Below are 20,448 nucleotides of genomic sequence, written 5' to 3'. Positions count from 1 at the left end.
AATTCAAATTGTTATAATATCCCATATCAAATACTTGGCCTAAACTGCTGTCCTAGATGAACAATTGCCCTATGTATTATTTTCTCTTTTCAACTTTAAACATAGTCAAACCAATACTTACTTTACAGAACCCTACCCTACCCCAATTCTCATTGTTTTATTCTTTTTTTTATTGGATCACCATTATATGTAGGTACAAAGCTGTTCATGATTTGGTTTCAGTCATACAATGTTCCACACCCATCCCTTCACCAGTGCACATTTCCGACAACCAATGTCCCCAATTTCTCTCCTGTAGGAGAACATTGGTTTGCCTTTCCTTCCCAGCCACAGGGAGTTTGGGTTTGTTGATTGCTCCCCCAACCTGTCAATTACATTTGCCTCCTGATCAGACTCTGCTGACCTGTAAATATTGTTTTTCTCTCTTAATGTCCTTTGCATAGTTAGCTACCTCAGAGCAATGGCTTTTTGTATGGACACAGGAAGACAGTTAAAAAGACATGCTTTTGTGATTTGGGAGTTGATTGATTCCAGATAATATTACCTCCTAGACATCTGCTCTCTCAACTTAAGCCTCAGTTGCCCTTACTGCCTAGATCCCCCAAATCAGGGCCCCGATGAGGGACTGGATGGACCCAGGGCAAGCGGTAAGCTACCCTGGCATCAAAATGGGTCTGGTCAAAGTTGCCTAATACTAAACTATAAGTTAAGAACATGGTCATGGACAAATTCTGTCATGATCCAAAAGTAACAACTAGATTTGGGTCCTGCTGGGGTTAGGAATTATTGATCCAGCCTGAGCACTGTAGTCTGAGTCTGTAGAGAGATGTCCCCAGGAGAGTTGTCCTACAAGCCTAATTGTGTCTATTACTGTGTCAATACAGAATGGCAATTTTTAGAAATTTGAATTAAGATGTTAAGTAACTTTCTGGTCCAAAGAGAGGAGAAACACACCTTAAATGTTGTTTTGGCCTGGTGGGCTGCAGTGGTCAGAAAGGCGTGAAGAATATGTTGATTGTACCTGGTGTAGGGGGAGGCACGGTTTGGGAGGCTTGGTTGGAGAAGTGGTGGTAAAAACTGTGGTTGCAGAGAGTTGGTGCAAAAAGAAAGAGAGGTAGAGTCGGAGAGAGGCAGAGTTGGAGATGTGGGCAGAGCAAGAGACAGAGTTAGCGAGTGAGGGTTGGAGAGAGAATTGTGGAGTGTGTTAAAGAGAGGTTGGAGAGAGCTGGAGAGAGTTGGGAGCAAGTTGGGGAGTGAGTCATGGCTAGATGGGGAGAAAGTGGTGGAGAGAGTTTGGGAGAGACAAGAGATGGAATAAGGCAACTGATTATCAACCAACTTGGCCCTCGTTTCTCCTCTGTCGGCCTCAGTCAAAGGTCATCCCAGGTGGGGAAGCGGTTCAAGAGCACTGAACAGCCAGAGAGAGCCACCAGGAGAGCCCATGAACATCTGTTAATCTGTGATCATTCCTAGAGATACCCGGGTAAAAGGAGTTTCAACAGTCAGGGAAAGGAGCTTAGGGAGGAGCCCAGGAGAGGAAAGCACAGGGAGGAGTCCAGGGCAGGGGAGCACATTGGAGCCCTGAGTGACAGCAGGGCAGGCCGCCCACCAGGTGTGGGGTAGCCTGGGAAGCAACCCACTGCTCACTGCCTGCCTGAGGACAGGCAGCAGGGTTTGCACCAGTAAACTGCGTCTGCACGGTGACCGGGATCTGCACCGTGACTGGAGTCTACACTGGGCGACCATGGTCTGCACCGGGTGACCCTGGTCTACACGGTGACCGGGGTCTACACCGGGAGACCCGCGGCTGGAGCCGGACAGGAGGGAGCCACGCTGGGACCCCTGAGTTCCACCCGGCACCGCCTCCTCACCCAGGGCCGCACCCTCGGCTCCCCTCCTGCGACTGCCCGCGTGCCTGGGGTCTTGCAAAGACCCCCGCAGCATGTACAGACACCGTAGGCTGGTCATACTCAGACAGGAGCAACCAGAGCCGGAGCGACACAGCCTGGCTAGCCCTGCGCCAGCAGCGGGACTGGACGTGGCGCTGAGGGTGAGGTACTTGCACTGCGCCTGCACACTCTGAACCTCGCAATCAGTGCGTCAAGCCCAACACATGATCCCCCAAGCACCACCAGGGGGCGATGCGGAGCCAGGTGTAATTCAGACCTTCACCAGGGATATCCCAAAATGTCACATATTTCCACTCATATTAAATTGCCTGTATTGGGGGCCGGCGGTTGGGGGGCCGAATTTCCCTTCTTGCACTACATTCTAAAGTCAGAATGTATTTTAATTACTTTTGCCACTATCGTCTAAAGCAACAGGTTTCAGGACTGGACAGATAGTTCAATGGGTAGGGATCTTCCATTGCACATGCGGACCCGAGGTCCATGTGGACCCAAAATCCATGCCTGGAATCCCATACGGTCGCTGAGTCCACCAAGAGTAAACCCTGAGCAAAGCCAGGTGTGGACCAAAATCCAAACTATAAAGAGCAGAAGGTAGGGTGCTTGTCTTCATGCTGCAGATCCAGTTCAGATCCAAAGCACCACATGTGTTCCATGAGAGCCAGAAAAATAGGAGCACTGTTGGACGTGGTCAAATTGACCCCCCCACCCAAATACTATTGATGCAGGTGCAGCAGAAGTGGCGGCAGTGGGTTTCTATGTTCATTCACGAATCCAGGTTCTTCAATATTTTCAAGAATGAAAATATTAAATACTAAAGATTCTCAGGCTGGAGTGATAGCACAGTGGGTAGGGCGTTTGCTTTACCCACAGGTAACATGGCTCACCGGAGTTCGATTCCTCCACCCCTCTCCAGAGCCTGGCAAGCTACTGAGAGTATCTCGCCCGCCCGACAGAGCCTGGCAAGCTAACCGTGGCATATTCAATATGCCAAACACAGTAACAACAAGTCTCATGATGGAGACGTTACTGGGCCTGCTAGAGCAAATCAATGAACAATGGGAGGACCATGACTGTGAAAGATTGTCAGAGTTAGAAAGTAGAAAAGTTTATTGATAAGTAGAAGAGAAAGGAATAGGAGATTCCCAGAGTGGGAGAGAACTTAGTGTGGGCCTGTGGGTCTTTTTGTGAGACTTTTACAGAAAAAACAGGTCTTTGTGTAACAGAGAATGCAGGGAATCTACAGGGTGGTCATGCTGATTTATCTTTCGGATCATCTGCCTCAGGTATTGTTCCTTATCTTAGCCTTGTGACTCCTAATTCTAGGACAGGAGAATATGGTCCTGGGGAGCTCCAGGAATGTTTAAGATTTGTCCTTGCAGATGAGGTGGAGTAGATCAATGGGGGAAATGGAACTGCTGGTGAGGGGAAACAGTGGACACGCCTCTTGTTGGCAAGGGTAAACTGAGGATTCCTCTTTTACTATCAAATGGTGATATATTCATGAAGGTGTTACTTGGTTACCTGAAACACGTTATTAAGTTTTTCAACTTTGTTTATATCTAAGTTACAGGATATATCAGTTTGGACTCATTAGTGAGTGAGAAGCAGACTGTCACTATGTATTTGGTGAATGAAAGCTCAATTGAGTCACTTAACACTTCTATTCTACTAGATTTTTTCAGTTTTTCCTTTAAAGTTTTCTCATTTATTGGTTATTATTTATCTATACAAACTCTGAAATGTAATTAATCAAAGAAACATTATGGTAGGGCTGGAGCAATAGTACAACGGGTTGAGCACTTTTCTTATATGCAACTGAACCAGGTTTGATCCCTGGCACTCCATATGTTCCCTTCAACCTGGCCAAGAGTGATATGTGAGCACATATCTGAGAGTAATTCCTGAGTACTCCCAGGTGTGGCCCCCAAAACAAACCAAACAAAAAGAATTTTTATGGATCAGTAATATAATGGACTGAGTGCATGCAAGATTCTCAAGTTTAATCCCTGAACAGATCCCGGCCCCCCCAAGCACTACCAGGAATAATGTTGAAAAACAAAGCAAAAAACACCCATAAACTCAAAATTATTTATTATGATGTGGATTCTGTCTTATCTGGAATGAGAGGCTATGTGTTAGATGACATCCTAGGGATCATCCACTGGGTGGAGTTATCACTGCACCATAGTAGATCTCTAGCCAGAGACAGTAGAGATTTGCTTAAACAAAGGATTATTTTGTAGACATGTGAAACTGTGATATTTCTGAACAATTTCTTAGAGTGGAGCTTAATTTATCTGAGTTAGATGACCAGATACTTAAAATTTAACACAGAGCAAGGTCTAACTTACCATCTCCTTTTCAAGTTCACTGCCTTAGCAGTGGTAGGTTGGTGAGTGGGTTTGAAGTAGAGCATTAATCACTTTTTGGGTTACTAATTGTTTTTTTCCGTCTTTAGTATTTTGCCATTCTGGCCCCGGCTAATTTGAGTTGTATTTACTAATGTGATTGTGTAGTTTCCCCATCTTAGGGGAACATTTGCTTTTGTTTCAATATCTCAGCTGTGCTCCTGTTCTTTCCTCCACCTAAACATTTTCTAAAAAGTGTAACTTCACCATTGCAATGAAGCGTTAGTTAACTCTCTCATCCTTCTAGAGGCTTTTCAATTTCTCTGACTCCTCCTAATCCATAAGTACCCCTTTGCAATGCATCCACATAAGATATAATTCTGAACTCTGGAGTCCTGTTTGTGGCTGACTTTACAGCCATATAGCTCTGTGTCAGGTGAACTTGATCTGGCACCATTTAATTATTTCTAAGCCATTTTGGGGGTTTGATGGTGGTGGAAGGAAGTACAGTAACTTTATACACACTAAACATGAACATTAACAATTATAAAAAGCAATAATCAAATAATAATACCCATATTTGGGATGTGTGTGTGTGTGTGTGTGTATGCTGATGCCCAGGCATTGTTTTAGCAGAAGAGAAATGTTTCATTTCTGGCTGCATTTTCTTCCAGTAGCCAGAGTGAAAGTGAACAAAAAGTGGGAGTACAACTTAGCTTTCAGGATGATATGTTCATGGTTTTATCCTGTTTTAACTGTTTTAAAATGAGTCTCACTCAGTATTGTGAAAAAATCAAGTTTCTCTGATGAACTCATTCTTAGGATATTTCGTGGGGATATGGGGGCATGTATGTTGCTACTACCTCCCAAATGGTGCTCTGAAGATCTGGGACCCTTCTTGGCATTTCCTGCACAGCTGGGCATGAAGTTCATTTCAGGATGCTGCTTGTGCCCTGAGAGTTTGGCCAGGCAACTCTGTTGGTTGTCAAGGGCCTCCAGACCAGAATTTACAGGTCCCAGGGATGAAGCTGGAGATGGGTAGGGGATTTTGTGATGTCAGGAATCAAACCAAGTTTCCTTTCATGCAAGGCTTGCACCTTAATCCATGTACTGTATCCTCAACCTTATTCTAAGAATCCTTAGATTTATTTATATGATTTAAATCATCCATTGCGCGCGCTTGGATGGATGGAGAGCCCCTCTCGGAGAGCCCGGCAAGCTACCGAGAGTATTCGATATGCCAGACACAGTAACAACAAAGTCTCCAATGGAGACGTTACTGGGCCCGCTCGAGCAAATCGACGATCAACGGGAGGGCCTTTACCTTTTACCTTTACCTTTAAATCATAGTTTTAATTATTCAAAATAACGTCTCCCCCCTAGCACAGCGGCAGGGCGTTAACCTTGCAGGCAACCAACATGGCCGACCCGAGTTCGATTCCTTCGCCCCTCTCAGAGAGCCTGGCAAGCTACCGAGAGTATCTCACCCGCACGGCAGAGCCTGGCAAGCTCCCCGTGACATATTCGATATGCCAAACACAGTAACAACAAAGTCTCCAATGGAGACGTTACTGGGCCCACTGGAGCAAAATTGACGAACAATGGGAGGGCTTTTACCTTTTACCTTTACCTTTAACCCCCCCCGCCCCTTATCTTCTGAAAGTCTTATATACTGATTGGAAAAGCTAGAACATACTGAAAATTATATGAAAGGCAAAAAGATCTATAAATCACCTAGATAATTGCTGTTAATTGAACTTTTATTTCTAACTAGTCTTCCATAATTTTGCACTTTGTATCTTTAAAGTGTTCAAAGAGAGACGCCTGCAGAAAAGTAGCTCTGAGACTCAGTCTTTCCCTCTTCACCGCTCACACTGCACTGATCTTGTCCCAAACCCAGCAACATGAAGAAACAATGCAAATCCCCACCACATGGGGAGGACAACAAAAAGAATGCAGAAGAATCTGTCAATACTGTTCACCTAAGGGACCTCTCAGACAAAGAATTCAGATACGAAGTCATGAAAATGTTCAATCAACTCAATCAGACAGTTAGACAGATATCCAGTAACATGACAGAAAAAATTGACAAATTGCGCTAGGAAATGAGAGCAGAAATGTCACGAATAAAAGATTCCGTAGATGAAATGAAAAACTCAGTCTCTTCTCTCAAAAATAGAATGACCACAGCTGAAGAGAGAATCAGTGAGCTGGAAGATCAGCTGCACCAAGCCAACAGGCAACAACACACAGTGGCAAGGCACCTCAAATGAGCTCTACAGAGAATCAGAGTCCTAGGAGATGATTCCAAGAGGAACAACATTAGAATCATTGGACTACCAGAAGCTCAGGGAAACAATCCCAGTGAAAAAAAACACGGTGAAACAAATCATTGCTGAAGTATTCCCAGAGCTCCACAATGCAGCCATTCAGGTTCAAGGAGCCCGAAGGGTACCAGCTAAAAGAGACCCTAACAAAAACACTCCAAGACATATCATAGTTAGAATGATTGATGCTCCTGATAGAGATACAATACTGCAAACAGCAAGGTCAAAGAAGAAAATCACATACAAAGGAGCATCCCTTAGATTCACAGCAGTTCCATCAGGGGGAACCCTCCAATCCCGAAGGCAGTGGCAATCTATAGTGAAAAAAAAAAACTCACTGAAATGAATGCTTCACCAAGAATACTCTATCCAGCTAAACTCTCACTCAAAATTCAAGGAGTGGTACAGTATTTTCTAGAGAAATAGCAGCTCAGGAACTTCATAGACTCAAAACCAAACCTAAAGTAAGGGTTAAAGGGGCTACTATAAGACAAGACAAACCCTACAACCACAACACACCCTTACAGAAAGATGACACAAAACTCCATAACAATAATCTCTCTCAATGTCAACGGTCTAAATTCACCAATTAAGAGACAGAGAATGGCAAAATGGATTCAGAGACAGAACCCAACATTCTTCTGCCTACAAGAAACTCATCTCAACAGCCAGAGCAAACACAGACTCAATGTCAAAGGATGGAAAACAATCCTGCAAGCAAACAGCTCCCTCAGAAAAGCTGGGGTGGCCATACTAGTATGCGATAGCATTAATTTTGCATTGAAAAAGATTAGAAGAGACAACGAAGGCAATTTTCTCTTCATCAAGGGACACGGACAACAGGAAGAAATCACAGTCTTAAATGTATATGCACCTAATGAGGGAACAGCTAAATATTTAAAACAACTGCTAACAGATTTTAAGGAGGACATTTCTAGCAACACAATAGTAGCTGGAGATTTCAACATCATCTTATCACCTCTGGATAGATCAACAAGAACAAAACTCAGCCAGGAAACATTGGCTTTGAAAGAAGAAATAGAAGAGGGAGGGCGTATAGACCTGCACAGGGCTTTGCACCCAAAAAAGAAAGAATACACATTCTTCTCCAGTGCGCATGGAACATTTTCCAAAATAGACCATGTCCTAGGCCACAAAATATACCTAAATAGAATCAGGAAGATAGAAATAGTATCAACAATCTTTTCAGACCAAGATGCACTGAGAATAGGAGTGAATCACACACAAATACGGAGAACCAAATCAAACACCTGGAAATTAAAAAACTCAATGCTTCAAAACGAGTGAATCAGGAGGGAAGTCAATGATGAAATCAAAAGATACTCAGAAACAAATGAGAATGAAGACACGAGCTACCAAAACTTAGGGGATGCTGCAAAAACCATTTGAAGGGAAAATTTATAGCTCTGCAAGCATATCTCAGGACAGAAGAAAGGATGCACATAAACAACCTGACTTCACAGCTCAAGATCTTAGAAGAGGATCAACAGAAGGAGCGCAAATTGTGCAGAAGGAAAGAGACTATAAAACTTGGAGCAGAAATCAAAGACGTAGAAACCAAAAAAAAAAAAACAATTCGAAAGATCAATGAAACCAAGAGCTGGTTATTCGAGAAAATAAATAAGATAGATAAACAACTAGCAACACTCACAAAGAAACAGAGAGAGAACCCTAATAAATCGAATCAGAATTAAGAATGGGGATATCACAACAGAAACCAAAGAAATTCAAAAGATCATCAGAGACTACTTTGAAAGTCTGTATGCCACGAAACAAGAGAACCTAGAAGAAATGAATAAATTCTTGGATTCCTATTATCCCCCAAGGCTGAATCAAGAAGATACCGTGTACCAGAATAGACCTATTCACATCAAGGAAATTGAAACTGTAATCAAAAGTCTTCCCAATAACAAAAGCCCAGGTCCAGATGGATTCACTAGCCAATTTTTCCAAACATTTAAAGAGGACCTATTGTAGGTTCTTCTTAAGATTTTCTAGGAAATTGAAAAAACAGAAACTCTCCCAAACAGTTTCTATGAAGCCCATATCTCTCTAATACCAAAAGGAAACAAAGACACCACAAGAAGAAGAAAACTCAGATCGATATTCCTGATGAACACGGATACGAAGATTCTCAACAAAATAATAGCAAATAGAATTCAACAACTCATCAAAAAGATCATACACCATGACCAAGTGGGATTCATCACGGTGATGCACGATGGTTCAACATTCGGAAATCCGTCAACATAATCCATCATATCAATAAAAGAAAAGATGAAAATCATATGATCATATCAATAGATGCAGAGAAAGCATTTCACAAGATCCAGCAAGCGTTTATGACGAAAACCCTCACCAAAATGGGGATAGCCGGGACTTTCCTCAATACAGTTAAAGCCATCTACCACAAACCTACAGGAAACATCATCCTCAATGGGGAAAAACTGAGAACCTTCCCACTAAGATCAGGGACGAGACAAAGATGCCCACTCTCTCCACTACTGTTCAATATAGTACTGGAACTACTTGCAATATCAATTAATCAAGAAAAAAATATTAAGGGCATCCAGGTAGGGAAGGAAGAAATCAAGCTCTCACTATTCGCAGATGATATGATACTATACTTAAGAATCCTAAAACCTCTACCAAGAAACTCCTTGAAACAATAGACTTGTATAGTAAAGTTGGAGGCTATAAAATCAATACACAAAAATTCATGGCTTTCCTATACTCAAATAGTGAAAGAGAAGAAAGTGACATAAAGAAAACAATCGCATTCACAATTGTACCCCAGAAAATCAAGTACCTAGGAATCAGGTTAACTAGGGATGTAAAGGACCTGTACAAAGAAAACTACAAAATGCTTCTTCAGGAAATAAAAGAGGGCATGAGGAAATGGGAAAATATCCCCTGCTCCTCTTTACAATAGCCAGAAACTGGAAGAATCCTGAGTGCCCAAGAAAGATGACTGGTTAAAGAATGTGAATGGAATTGACCGGACAGAGGTCAGCACTGGTGTCTGCACTTCCAGAGACCGGCCTGTGCCCTTATGGCCCATTGACCTTCTTCGGACTGCCTGTAACTAAACCATTAATAGTTCTTATTCTAGAGCACTTTGGGTACACTGCGCTGTCTCTCTGCTCTCTCTTCTCACATTCACTCTCTTTCTCTCCCTCCCCTCTTCTCTTTCTCTTTCTCTCTTGTCTGTCCTCTTTCTCCCTCTCCATTTCTTTCTCTCACACCCTCTTCCTTCTCTCTTCTCTCTCCCCCTCTCACTCTCCCCTGTCTTCTCTCTTTTCTTTCTCTCTCTTCCCCCCTTCTCTTTCTCTCCTCCCTTCTCTTTCTCTCTCCCTGTCTTCTCTCTCCTCTTTTTCTCTCCTTTTCTCTCTCCTCCTCCTCTCCCCCTCCTCTCTTCTCCCTTTCTCTCTTCTCTCTCTCTCCCCTCTTCTCTCTCTCTCCTCTCTCTTTCTCACTTTTTCTCTCTCTTTCTCCCACTGATTTTTGTCCCACACCTAGAGATACTCAGTTACCACAGGCTCTGTACTCTGGAGTTGCTGGTGGTATTGCTCAGGGAACTGTGAAGCTTTGGCCTGCATGCATAGCATGCACTCAATCCATCGAGCTCACTCCAACCCCTGGCACACTTGTCTTTGTTTTAGAGAAGACAGGAGACATAGTGCATCAGGTATGGTGCCTGTCTTGCCTGTGGACTACCTGGGTTTGATCCCTGACACTCCATATGGTGCCCTGTGCAAACCAGGAGTGATCCCTGGGCATGGAACCAGGAGTAAGCCTGGAGCACCATTGGATGTGGCCTCAAACATGTGTGTGTGTGTATGTGTGTTAAATAATTTTTATTTTAATTGAATCCTCATGAGATAGTTACAAAATTGTTCATGACTGGGTTTCAGTCATGCAAAGTTCCAACACCCATTCCTTCACCAGTGCATATTTCCCACTACTAGTATCCCCAGTTTCCCTCAAACCATGCCCAGCCTCTCTCTATGGCAAGCACTTTCCTTTTTTCTCTCCTTTGGACACTATGGTTTGCAGTACAGATACTGAGAGGTCATCATGCTTGTTCCTTTACTTCCTTTCAGCAGTTCTTATTCAGTTCTTATTCAGAGTGATCACTTCCAACTGTCTTTGTCATAGTGGTTCCTTTTTTATCCAAACTGCCTTCTCCCCAGCACTTGAAACCAACTTGCAACCATGACCTGTCCTCCTGGCCCTTGTTTCTATTGTCCTCAGGTGTTAGTATCATACTGTTTTTTTTTAATTCCACAAATGAGTGCAGTCATTCTATGTCAGTCCCTCTCCTTCTGACTTTTTTCACTCAGCATGATACTCTCCGTGTCCATCCATTTACATGAAAATTCCATGCTTCATTTTTCCTAACAGTTGCATAGTATTCCATGGTGTAGATGTGCCAGAGTTTCTTTATCCAGTCATTTGTTCTCAGGCACCGAGGTTCTATAAACACACTCTTATTCCCTCTCCTGACCTTCCCCCTTGTTGCTGTTGATCTGCCATGTGGGGTCCACATGCAGCTTTATTGTGGCACTCGCAGTTCTCACTGTGATGCCGGCAGGGGTTGCGGGCAGGGTGCAGGGCTCACATAGTCTGCTGGGGTGCTGATGGGGCATCATATGTCAGGATAAATCACTCACTGTGCTGGGGTGCTCCTAGCAGGTCGAGTATTAGGCTGCAGGCTCTTGGGTTTGTGCTCCTGTGGCTGTGGTGCATGCATCTCTACTTGCCGGCATGCACCTCTGGCTGAGCCATGCAGGCTCTAGCTGCAGTGCTCACAGGGTGAGGGGTCACTGTGGTGCTTTGTTTAGAGTTCCCAGGGCTCACACTTTCTGACTGTGGTGCTTGGGTTCTTGGTTATTAGTCACAACATGTGACAGTGGTTTGGGTGCCAAGAACATTCCTGGCACATGTAGCAACATGTAATTGGAACTCATTTGACCATATACCTACAAGGCAAGCATCTTAGCCACTGTGCTATGCGTCAAGCCCTCCATTTTAAAATGTTTTGGGGTATAATGTCACCATCCAGTGTCCATCAAAGTGACAGTATCCCTCAGCCATAGTCCCCTGGACCTTTCAACCCTGCCCTGCCTCTTGGTGTGCTCAATTTGGGATTTAGAGTCTATGGGTTTGTCTTTGACATTTCTCTCCTTGTGGTGTATTTCTTTGAATACCATATATAAGTGAGATCATCCTGTATTTGTCTTTCTCATTGTGAGTAGTGATTTCACTGATCTTTTACATGATCTGTTTTCATTTCTATTTTCCTTACTTCCACTGTAATTTTTATTTTTTTCCCTTCATCTACTGACTTTGGCTTTAATTTGTTCTTCTTCTAAGTTCCTTGAGGTATGCAAAAAATATTTATCGTTGTTAAATTTGACAGTGCTAGAGAGTGAACCCTTTAGCTACTTCTAGAAGACCTTAGATGTGAAGATGTTCCCTTCACAGCACTGCAAGGGGAGGCCCAGGAAGCTTTCTCTGTGCTGTGCATTCTGACTTTGCTCTGAGTGCTTATGCACCAGGTGGGAATGGACGTGGGTGTCCCTGATAGTCCACATCTCCAGTCCTGTTTTGTTTTGGGGTTACTTCTGGTGCTGCACTTAGGAATCACTCCTGGTAGTGCTCAGGGATCGTACCCAGGTCAGGACACGGGTCCTACCTGCCATGCTCTCATTTCCTATTTTTTTTAATTTAACTTTATTTTTTTTAATTGAATCACTGTGAGATACTGTTACAAAACTTTCATGATTGAGCTTCAGTCATACAATGATTGAACAACCCATCCTCCACCAATGCGCATTTCCCACCACCAGCATCCACACTTAAGTACCTATTCTTAAGTGTGGGACAGAGGTGCTTGTTTGACTTGCATTGATCCAGCAGACAGAGACGCATGTCTTCCTCTCTCCCTGAAACCTGTGTTTTTTCATTGAAATCTCGCCATCCCCTCATAGCATTCATGGTATTCTAAGAGGTTGTCTTTCTTGCCCCAGTGTCTGCCTCTCTAGAGGATATCGCAATCACTCCCTCCTTTCACAAGCACTGCAAGTGTACCTGGAGCTCACAGACTCAAGTCCCTCATACTGCCCTTCCAGATAAGTCCAGACTCTCTAGGATTACTCTTCAGGCTTAGTTTCCTTTGGACTCCCTCCCACATCTCTGATTCACCATTGCTCAGTATTTCCCTCATCCACTTACTCAAGCATCTTGATAACATATGTATCCTCTGCTCTTGGAATCTGCCTTTTGTTCTCTTTGGCAGGCCTTAAATTGAAGAGTAAGAGTAAGTCCTCAGCATTTAGCCTTCGGAGGGTTTGATCAGAATGTCCTCTCCACCACTTTGTCATAGTTCTTTTACAGCCCTCATTTCTGCCCTTGAGTAATTTAATTGCACATATATCTTCCATTAGGTTGTAAACCCTTGGAAGACAGGGATGTTGCCATCCATTATGATTTCCCCAGTACTTGATATGGTGCTTTTTGCTTGTGTGGTAGTGTGCAGGGGCTGGCAGCTCCAGGTTCTGTTCTTGGAGTTGCTTCTGGGGGTGCTTGAGGGATCTTACAGTGTCAAGGATCCAACCCAATCCAGAGTCTTCTACATAACAAAGCATGTGCTCAGTCTCATTGAGCTGTCTCTGATATGGTACTTTGAATGCATTTAGTATTCATGGTTAGTGGAGTTAAAGCTCAGTGTACTTGTGAATCAAGGTTTGTTTTTAATAAATTCAAAGTTTAAATTGTTATATTAGCCAAATAGTATTGTTTAAAATGGAACTTACTCATTTTTTAAAATCTCTATCCCAAAGCAGCTCAATGAATTCTACATTAACCTCCATTTTATAGAGGTAAAAAACAGCAAGTATCTTGCAAAAAGTTCCAGAGTGAGGGGAATCTGTGCCTTAGAAGATCTTGTTTTTCTAACTGAAAAAGGCCCTCGTAATTCTCAAAAAAAAAATCCTGAGAAGTCAACCAAGGTTGGTTAAATGAAGAGAAAGGATGAAAATGGGAAAGAGTTACAGCTCTCCATATGCAAATCCATCCTGTCTGTCTGTCTGTCTCCATTTCTCTCACTCCCTCCCTCTTCCAAATCTTGGTTCAGCCTTGGGAGAATATAGGAGTCCAGGAATTTATCCATTTCTTTAAAGTTCTCTTATTTCACGGCATAAAGATTCTCAAAGGAATCTCTGATTTGAATTTTCATAGTTTCTGTTGGGATGTTACCTCTTTCATTTCTGATTCAGTTTATTAGGGTTCTCCCTCTCTCTCTTTCTTTGAGAGTCTTGTCAATGGTTTACTGATCTAGTTTATTTTTTCAAAGAACCAGCACTTGATTTCATTGATCATTTGGAGTGTTTTGGGGATTCCAGCTCTTTTTTTAAAATTGAATCACCTTGATATACACAGTTACAAAGTTTTCATGATCTGGTTTCAGTCATAAAATGTTCAAACACCTGTCCCTCCACCAGTGTACATTTCTCACCAGTGCACCAGTGTCCCCAGTCCTCCCTCCATCCCTCCCTCCCTCTCTCTATCTCTCTCTCCCTTCTAGCCCCCTTTCTCTTTCCCTCTCTCTCTCTTTTACCTCCCCCATCTCTCTCTCCTTCCCCTTTTGAGTATTATGTTTTGCAGTATAGATACTGAGAGGCCATCATATTTGATCTTTTACCCACTTTAAGCACACATCTTCCTAGACTATAGACCAAGCGTTATGGCTACTTAATACCTGGATTGCAGACCACAACACCCTAAAGGAGAGAGAGAGTAAAAGGTACTATCCACCTGCCACAGAGGCAGGAGTGGGGTGTGGGATGGGGATTATGGGGGGATGCTGGGAACATTGGTGGTGGAGAATGGGCACTGGTGGAAGGATCAGTTGATAAGATAACTCTGGAATTAATTCAAGAGGAACAACATAAAAATAATCATTGTCCCAGAGGGACAGGAAGGCGACTCTTGTGAAGATGCAACAATCAGAAACATCACTGCTGAGAAGTTCCCAGAGCTGGAGGGGGCAAGCACCCAGATCCAAGAGACTTGAAGGGTACCAGATAAAAGAAATACAACTAAAAATACTCAAAATACAAACTACTCAGAATGATGAATGTCTTAGATAGGTATAGAGCACTTAAAGATTAAAGAAAAAAATGACATGCAAAGGAGTGTTGGTACAAATGACAGAAGATTTCTTACATGAGGTCCCAAGACAATGGTGGGAGATAATTAAACTCAATGAACAACTTTACCCAGCCAGACTCTCATTCAGATTTGAAGGAACTATACACAACTTCACGGATAAGAAACAGTTCAGGAACTTTATGACTCAAAACTGCTGTAAAAAGAGAATGAAAAGGGCTACCGTAGATGAGAGAAATCTCACAAATAGACCAAATTTCTACAAAAAGACGGTACAAACTCCAAGGCAATAATCACACTCAATGTCAGAGGCCTAAATGTACCAATTAAGAAACATCAAATGTCAGTATGGATTAAAAAATTGAGTCCAACCTTCTACTGCTTGCAAGAATTAAATTTAAGCAGTAAGGGCAAACAGATTCAAAGTCAAAGATTGGAAGACAATATTTCAAGCACACAAGCCCAAAAAAAGGCTGGGTGGCCATACTGATATCAGACAACATTGACTATAGTATTAAAAGGTTTTAAGAGACCGAGAAGGCCATTTCTCAGTGATGAAGGGATATGAACATCAGAAAGAACACACATACTCCTAAACATATTTAAAATTCATAAAATGACCAATAGACTTGAAGGACATTGATGACAGCACAATAATAGTTAGAGATTTCAACACCACTCTGTCACCACTTGATAAATCAGCTAGGCTAAAACTAAAAGAGGAAATACTGGAATTGACTGGAATTGAAGAGAGAAACAGAAGAGAGGAACTTAGTATATATACACATATATTATATAAATATATACACACAATATATATGTATGTGTGTATACACATTCTTCTCCAATGCACATAGGGCATTCTCCATGATAGACCACATGTAAAATCACAAAACGTAACTCCAAAATTATTTAACATTCTCAAGTCAATCAATGCAATGCACTACATCAACACAAAAAAATTAAAAATCATATCAATAGATGCCAAGAAAATATTAGATAAGAGGATGAAGAGGAAGGAGAAAAGTAGCTTGTAGAAGAGAGCTCAGAACTTCCCCAGTCTCTGAAGGGAAGCTCCAGAAGAGAGATAATGCAAGCTATCAAAGGAGGAACACCTAGATTACTCTGGATTATAGACCTGAGAAGGAAGGGAAGGAAAAGAACCTGAGAAGGACAGGGAAGGAAAGGAAGAAGAGGCAGATAGGAGGTAACATGGGCAAAAGGACTCAGACACATTGGTAGTGTTACTGTTTACATATTTTATTTAGGAATGCAAAAAATAAAAAGAATGTCAAAATTATAATGAGTAATTCAGAGGGTATTAATCACTAACAATTTAATGATTTAATTAAAAAATATTCAAAGCTCTTTTTAACTGCTTACCTCCCAAAGAGTTGAGGATTTCAGCAGATGGCTTCTCCTAGGAGGTTTTTTTTTTTTGTAGAATCTTTAGAATTTTCTAAATGTGGTATCCTATTTTCTGCAAATAGTTCAATCTTGACTTTTTTCTTTCATATCTGGATGCCCTTGATTTTTTTTTTTTGCCTAACTGCTATGAGCAGTACTTCCAGTAGTATATTAAATAGGAGTTGTGAGATTGGGCAATCTTGTCTTGTAACTAATCTTAGAGGTTTTTAGTTTTTTGCCATCTATAATACTTGCTGTGGGCTTATGTGAGATGACTGATTATATTGAGAAAATTTCTTTCAACTTCCATTTTGTTGAGGGTTTTTATCATGAATGGGTACTGGATCTTGTTGAATGCTTTCTCTGCATTGATTGATGTGATTTTATGATTGTCATCTTTTCTTTTATTGATAGAGTGTATTATGTTGATTGAATCACAAATGTTATATCAGTTTTGCATCCTTGGGAGGAGTCCTACTTGGTCATGGTGTATGATCTTTTTGATGACCTGCTAGATTTGTTTTGTTAGTATTTTGTTAAGGATCTTTGCAGTTATGCTCATCACGGATATCAGACTATAATTTTCTCTCTCTCTCTCTCTCTCTCTCTCTCTCTCTTTCTAACTTTTTTAAATATCTGTGCTTTTGTTATGAGGGTGATATTTTTCTCATAGAAATTGTTTGGGAGTGTTTCTATTTCTTCAATTTTCTGGAAGAACTTTATAAAGATTGACAGTAGGTCCTCTTTAAAGTTTGGAAAGTATTCACCAGTGAATGCATCTTGGCCTGGGCTTTTGTTTCTGGAAAGAATTTGATTACCATTTCTATTTCTTCAATAGTAATAGGTTTGTTCAGGCATTCCAAATTTGGTACAGGCTTGGGAGTTTATAGGAATACTAGAATTTATCTGGTTCTTCAAGTTTCTCTTGTTTTGTTGCATGAAGATTCTCAAAACAAACTCTGATGATTCTTTGAATTTCTGTCGTTTCTGTTGTGATGTCCCCCCTTCATTTCTCAGTTTATTGGGGCTCTCTCTCTTTCTTTGTATGTCTTGATAGCAGTTTATTGTCTTTCTTTTTTTTTTCCAAGAACAAGATCTTGGTTTCATTGATCTTTTGGCTTATCTTTTGTGATTCCAGCTCGTTCATTTTTACTGTTTTTTTTTTTATTTCCTTCTTGCCACCTGGTTTAAGCTCCTTTTGATGGTCATTTCTCAAGATCTTAAAGTGAGAAGTTAAGCTGAATATGTGGGTCTTGCTTCCTGATGAATTCTTACAGAATTCTTACTAAACATTCCTCTTGTAACAGTTTTAGATACATCCCACAATTTCTGGTAACTTGGTCTTTATTCTCATGTCCAACATTTAGATTCAGCCTTCTGGAACTGTGAGTTACCCTGGATAGTCTTTGTCTTGGTCGACACAATAAAGTCAGACAGTCTCTCACCCTGTGCGTTCCATTCTAGGCCATGGGTCCCAATGTGGAGTTCTTCAGCTGAACTTCTCTGTCCTATCTTGGCATTAAAATCACAAACAATGATCTTATAGAAGGTGTGGTCTTCTTTATAGAACTTCTCCAACTGCATGTAGGACTTCTCAATTACTCCTTCATCATAATTGGATGTTGGTGCGTTTACAACGAAGATAGAAACTGCCAGTAGTGAGCCACATCTATTCAAGTGTAATTGTCCTATTCAGGTTGTAAGGCATTCGAAAGAATCAATGCTGTGGCCAAGTTCGTGTTGACAAGGACACTGACACCTCCGACGCCTCTTTTGTCGCATGTTCTGCCTTATTATCTGTCATCTACAAGCTGTTCACTTAAGTCATCCCGAATAGGATTGACAGAACACTAGATGAAGGAAAACCATGCGAGCAAGCCAAGTTCTGCAAAGGATTCAGCACAATTGACCGCATCCACACGATAACCAAGCTCATTGAGGTTTCTTGGGAGTTCAAGATGCCGCTCTCCCTAAGGTTTATTGATTTAAAGAAGGCCTTTGATTCTGTTGAGACCGAAGCAGTCATTGAAGCCCTAGCCTATCAGGGCATTCAAACTCAATACATTAATCAGGGTCCTCTGTGAGCTGTATTATGGATTCACTACCAGGATCTCACCATTCTACAAAGAAGTGATCATTGATGTCAAGAGAGGGGTTCAGCAGGGTGATACCATTTCACCGAAACTCTTCAGTGCCACCCCCGGAAACGTCATGCGATGACTGGAATGGGAAGGAATGGGAGTGAAGATAGAGGGTCGGCAACTACATCACCTCCGCTTTGCTGATGACATCGTTCTAAATAACACCAAACTTTAGCCAAGTGGCACAAATGCTGGCCGACTTTGACCGTGAGTGTGGAAAGGTCGGTCTACAGCTGAATCTCACGAAGACAATGTTGTGAAAAACAGTCTTGTTCCTGATGTTCCAATCTCTCTCAACGGAATGACCATCTCCAAATGCAACAGTTATGCGTACCTATGTCGAGAAGTCAACATGACGAATGACCTGGCACCTGAGTTGCGCAGGAGGAAGAGAGTGGCTTAGAACGCCTTCAAGAACATCAAAGAAATAACTAAGAGGACAAAGAACCTCTGGCTCTGGGCACATCTCTTCAATTCCACTGTTCTTCCTGCATTAACATATGCCTCAGAGACCTGGGTCCTATGAAAACAGGATGAGAATGCTATTCGGGTCTTCCAAAGAGGAATAGAAAGGGCTATGCTTGGAGTGTCACTTTTCACTCAAATGAGAGAAAGAATCTGAAGTTCCAACCTCCTTCGATGGTCAAGAATCAGGGATGCTGTTTTGTTTGCCAAGGCGTCGAAAATCAGATGGGCTGGACATGTAATGATATTTGGAGACTGCCACTGGACTAGAGCCATTACCGACTGGATTCCACGGGACGTCAAAAGATTGCGTGGCCGCCCACCTACAAGATGGTCAGACTTCTTCATCAAGACCCTGAACAATCTGTTTGAGGCTCTTCATGTTCCTAGAATGAACAGATGCCATTGGGCTACACTAGCACATGACAGGGACAAATGGAGACATGACTGGCATCCACTCAAGCAAATCGATGAGTAATAGGAAGTCAAGTGATCAAGTGATATCCTTAACAATTGTTTTCTAGCCTTTGACTTTGAGTCTATGTTTGCTGTTTAAATATGTTTCTTGCAGACAACAGAGTGTTGGTTTCAATTTTTTAATCCATCCTACCATTCTGCTTCTTTTAATTGGTATATTTAGCCCACTGACTTTGAGAGAGATTTTCGTTAAGGGGGGGGGGAGGGCTTGTGCCATCTTTTTGTAAGAATTCGCTATGACTGTGGGGGTTGTCTTATCTTAAAGTGACCCATCTAAATGGCTTTAAGTCTATGAAGTTTAGCTGTGAAGTTGTGTTTTGTTCCTTCAAAATCTGAATGAGAATCTGGTGGGTAAAGTATTCTTGGTGAGGCATTTGTTTCATTGAATTTTATTCACTGTATTTCACCGCTATCTTCAAGCATGGAAGATTTAATACTATAAGTTGGTTGTACATATTAAGGATGCTCCTTTGTAAGTGATGTACTTTTGTGATGTTTTCTTTCAGTATACTATCTCTATCATTTTCAGCATTCTGATTAAGATGCATCTCATGGTATTTTCATTTTTATTTCTTTTAGCTGGCACCTGTTGGGCCCCCTGGATTTGGGTGCATGTGCTGTTCAGCTATGGGAACTCAGAAATGATGGCCTTGACAGTTGCTTCTTCATAGGGTTTTTTCCCCTGTCCCTCTGGGAACTCAAGGATTCTTACATTGTTGTTGAATTTATCCCAAAGTTCTCCTGTCATCTATTGGTTTATTTTGAGGCTATTTTCTATCTTCTGGTGTCTTCTGGAGATTTCCTGCACCTCATCTTGGAGTTCACTGATTCTGTGTTCATAAGCTGTTACTCTGTTAATGAGGTTTCCCAGTGAGTTTTTCATTTCATCTTCCAGGTTTTAGATCTGGCATTTATGCTTGTATTTTCATTTGTATTTTACTTATTTCTGCTCTCATATCCTCTTGTGTTTCATTGGCGGTGCACTCCATTGTTTCTTTGAGTTTCCTATGGATCTTCATCAATCTCATTCTATATTCTTTATCAGAGAGGTTATATAGCTCATTGTTACTGGTTGGTTCATCTGGGCTAGAATCTGCACTGTTTGGTGGGTTTCTGTGTTGCTTTACTATTGTGACTGTTGTAATTTGAAGTTGTTTCTTGTGCATTGTTGTAGTTAGAA

Source organism: Sorex fumeus, unplaced genomic scaffold, assembly GCF_029834395.1.
Source record: "Sorex fumeus unplaced genomic scaffold, SorFum_2.1 ptg000046l, whole genome shotgun sequence".
Lineage (NCBI taxonomy): Eukaryota > Metazoa > Chordata > Mammalia > Eulipotyphla > Soricidae > Sorex > Sorex fumeus.
The sequence above is the reverse complement of the archived record's forward strand: the minus strand, read 5'-3'. Positions refer to the sequence as shown.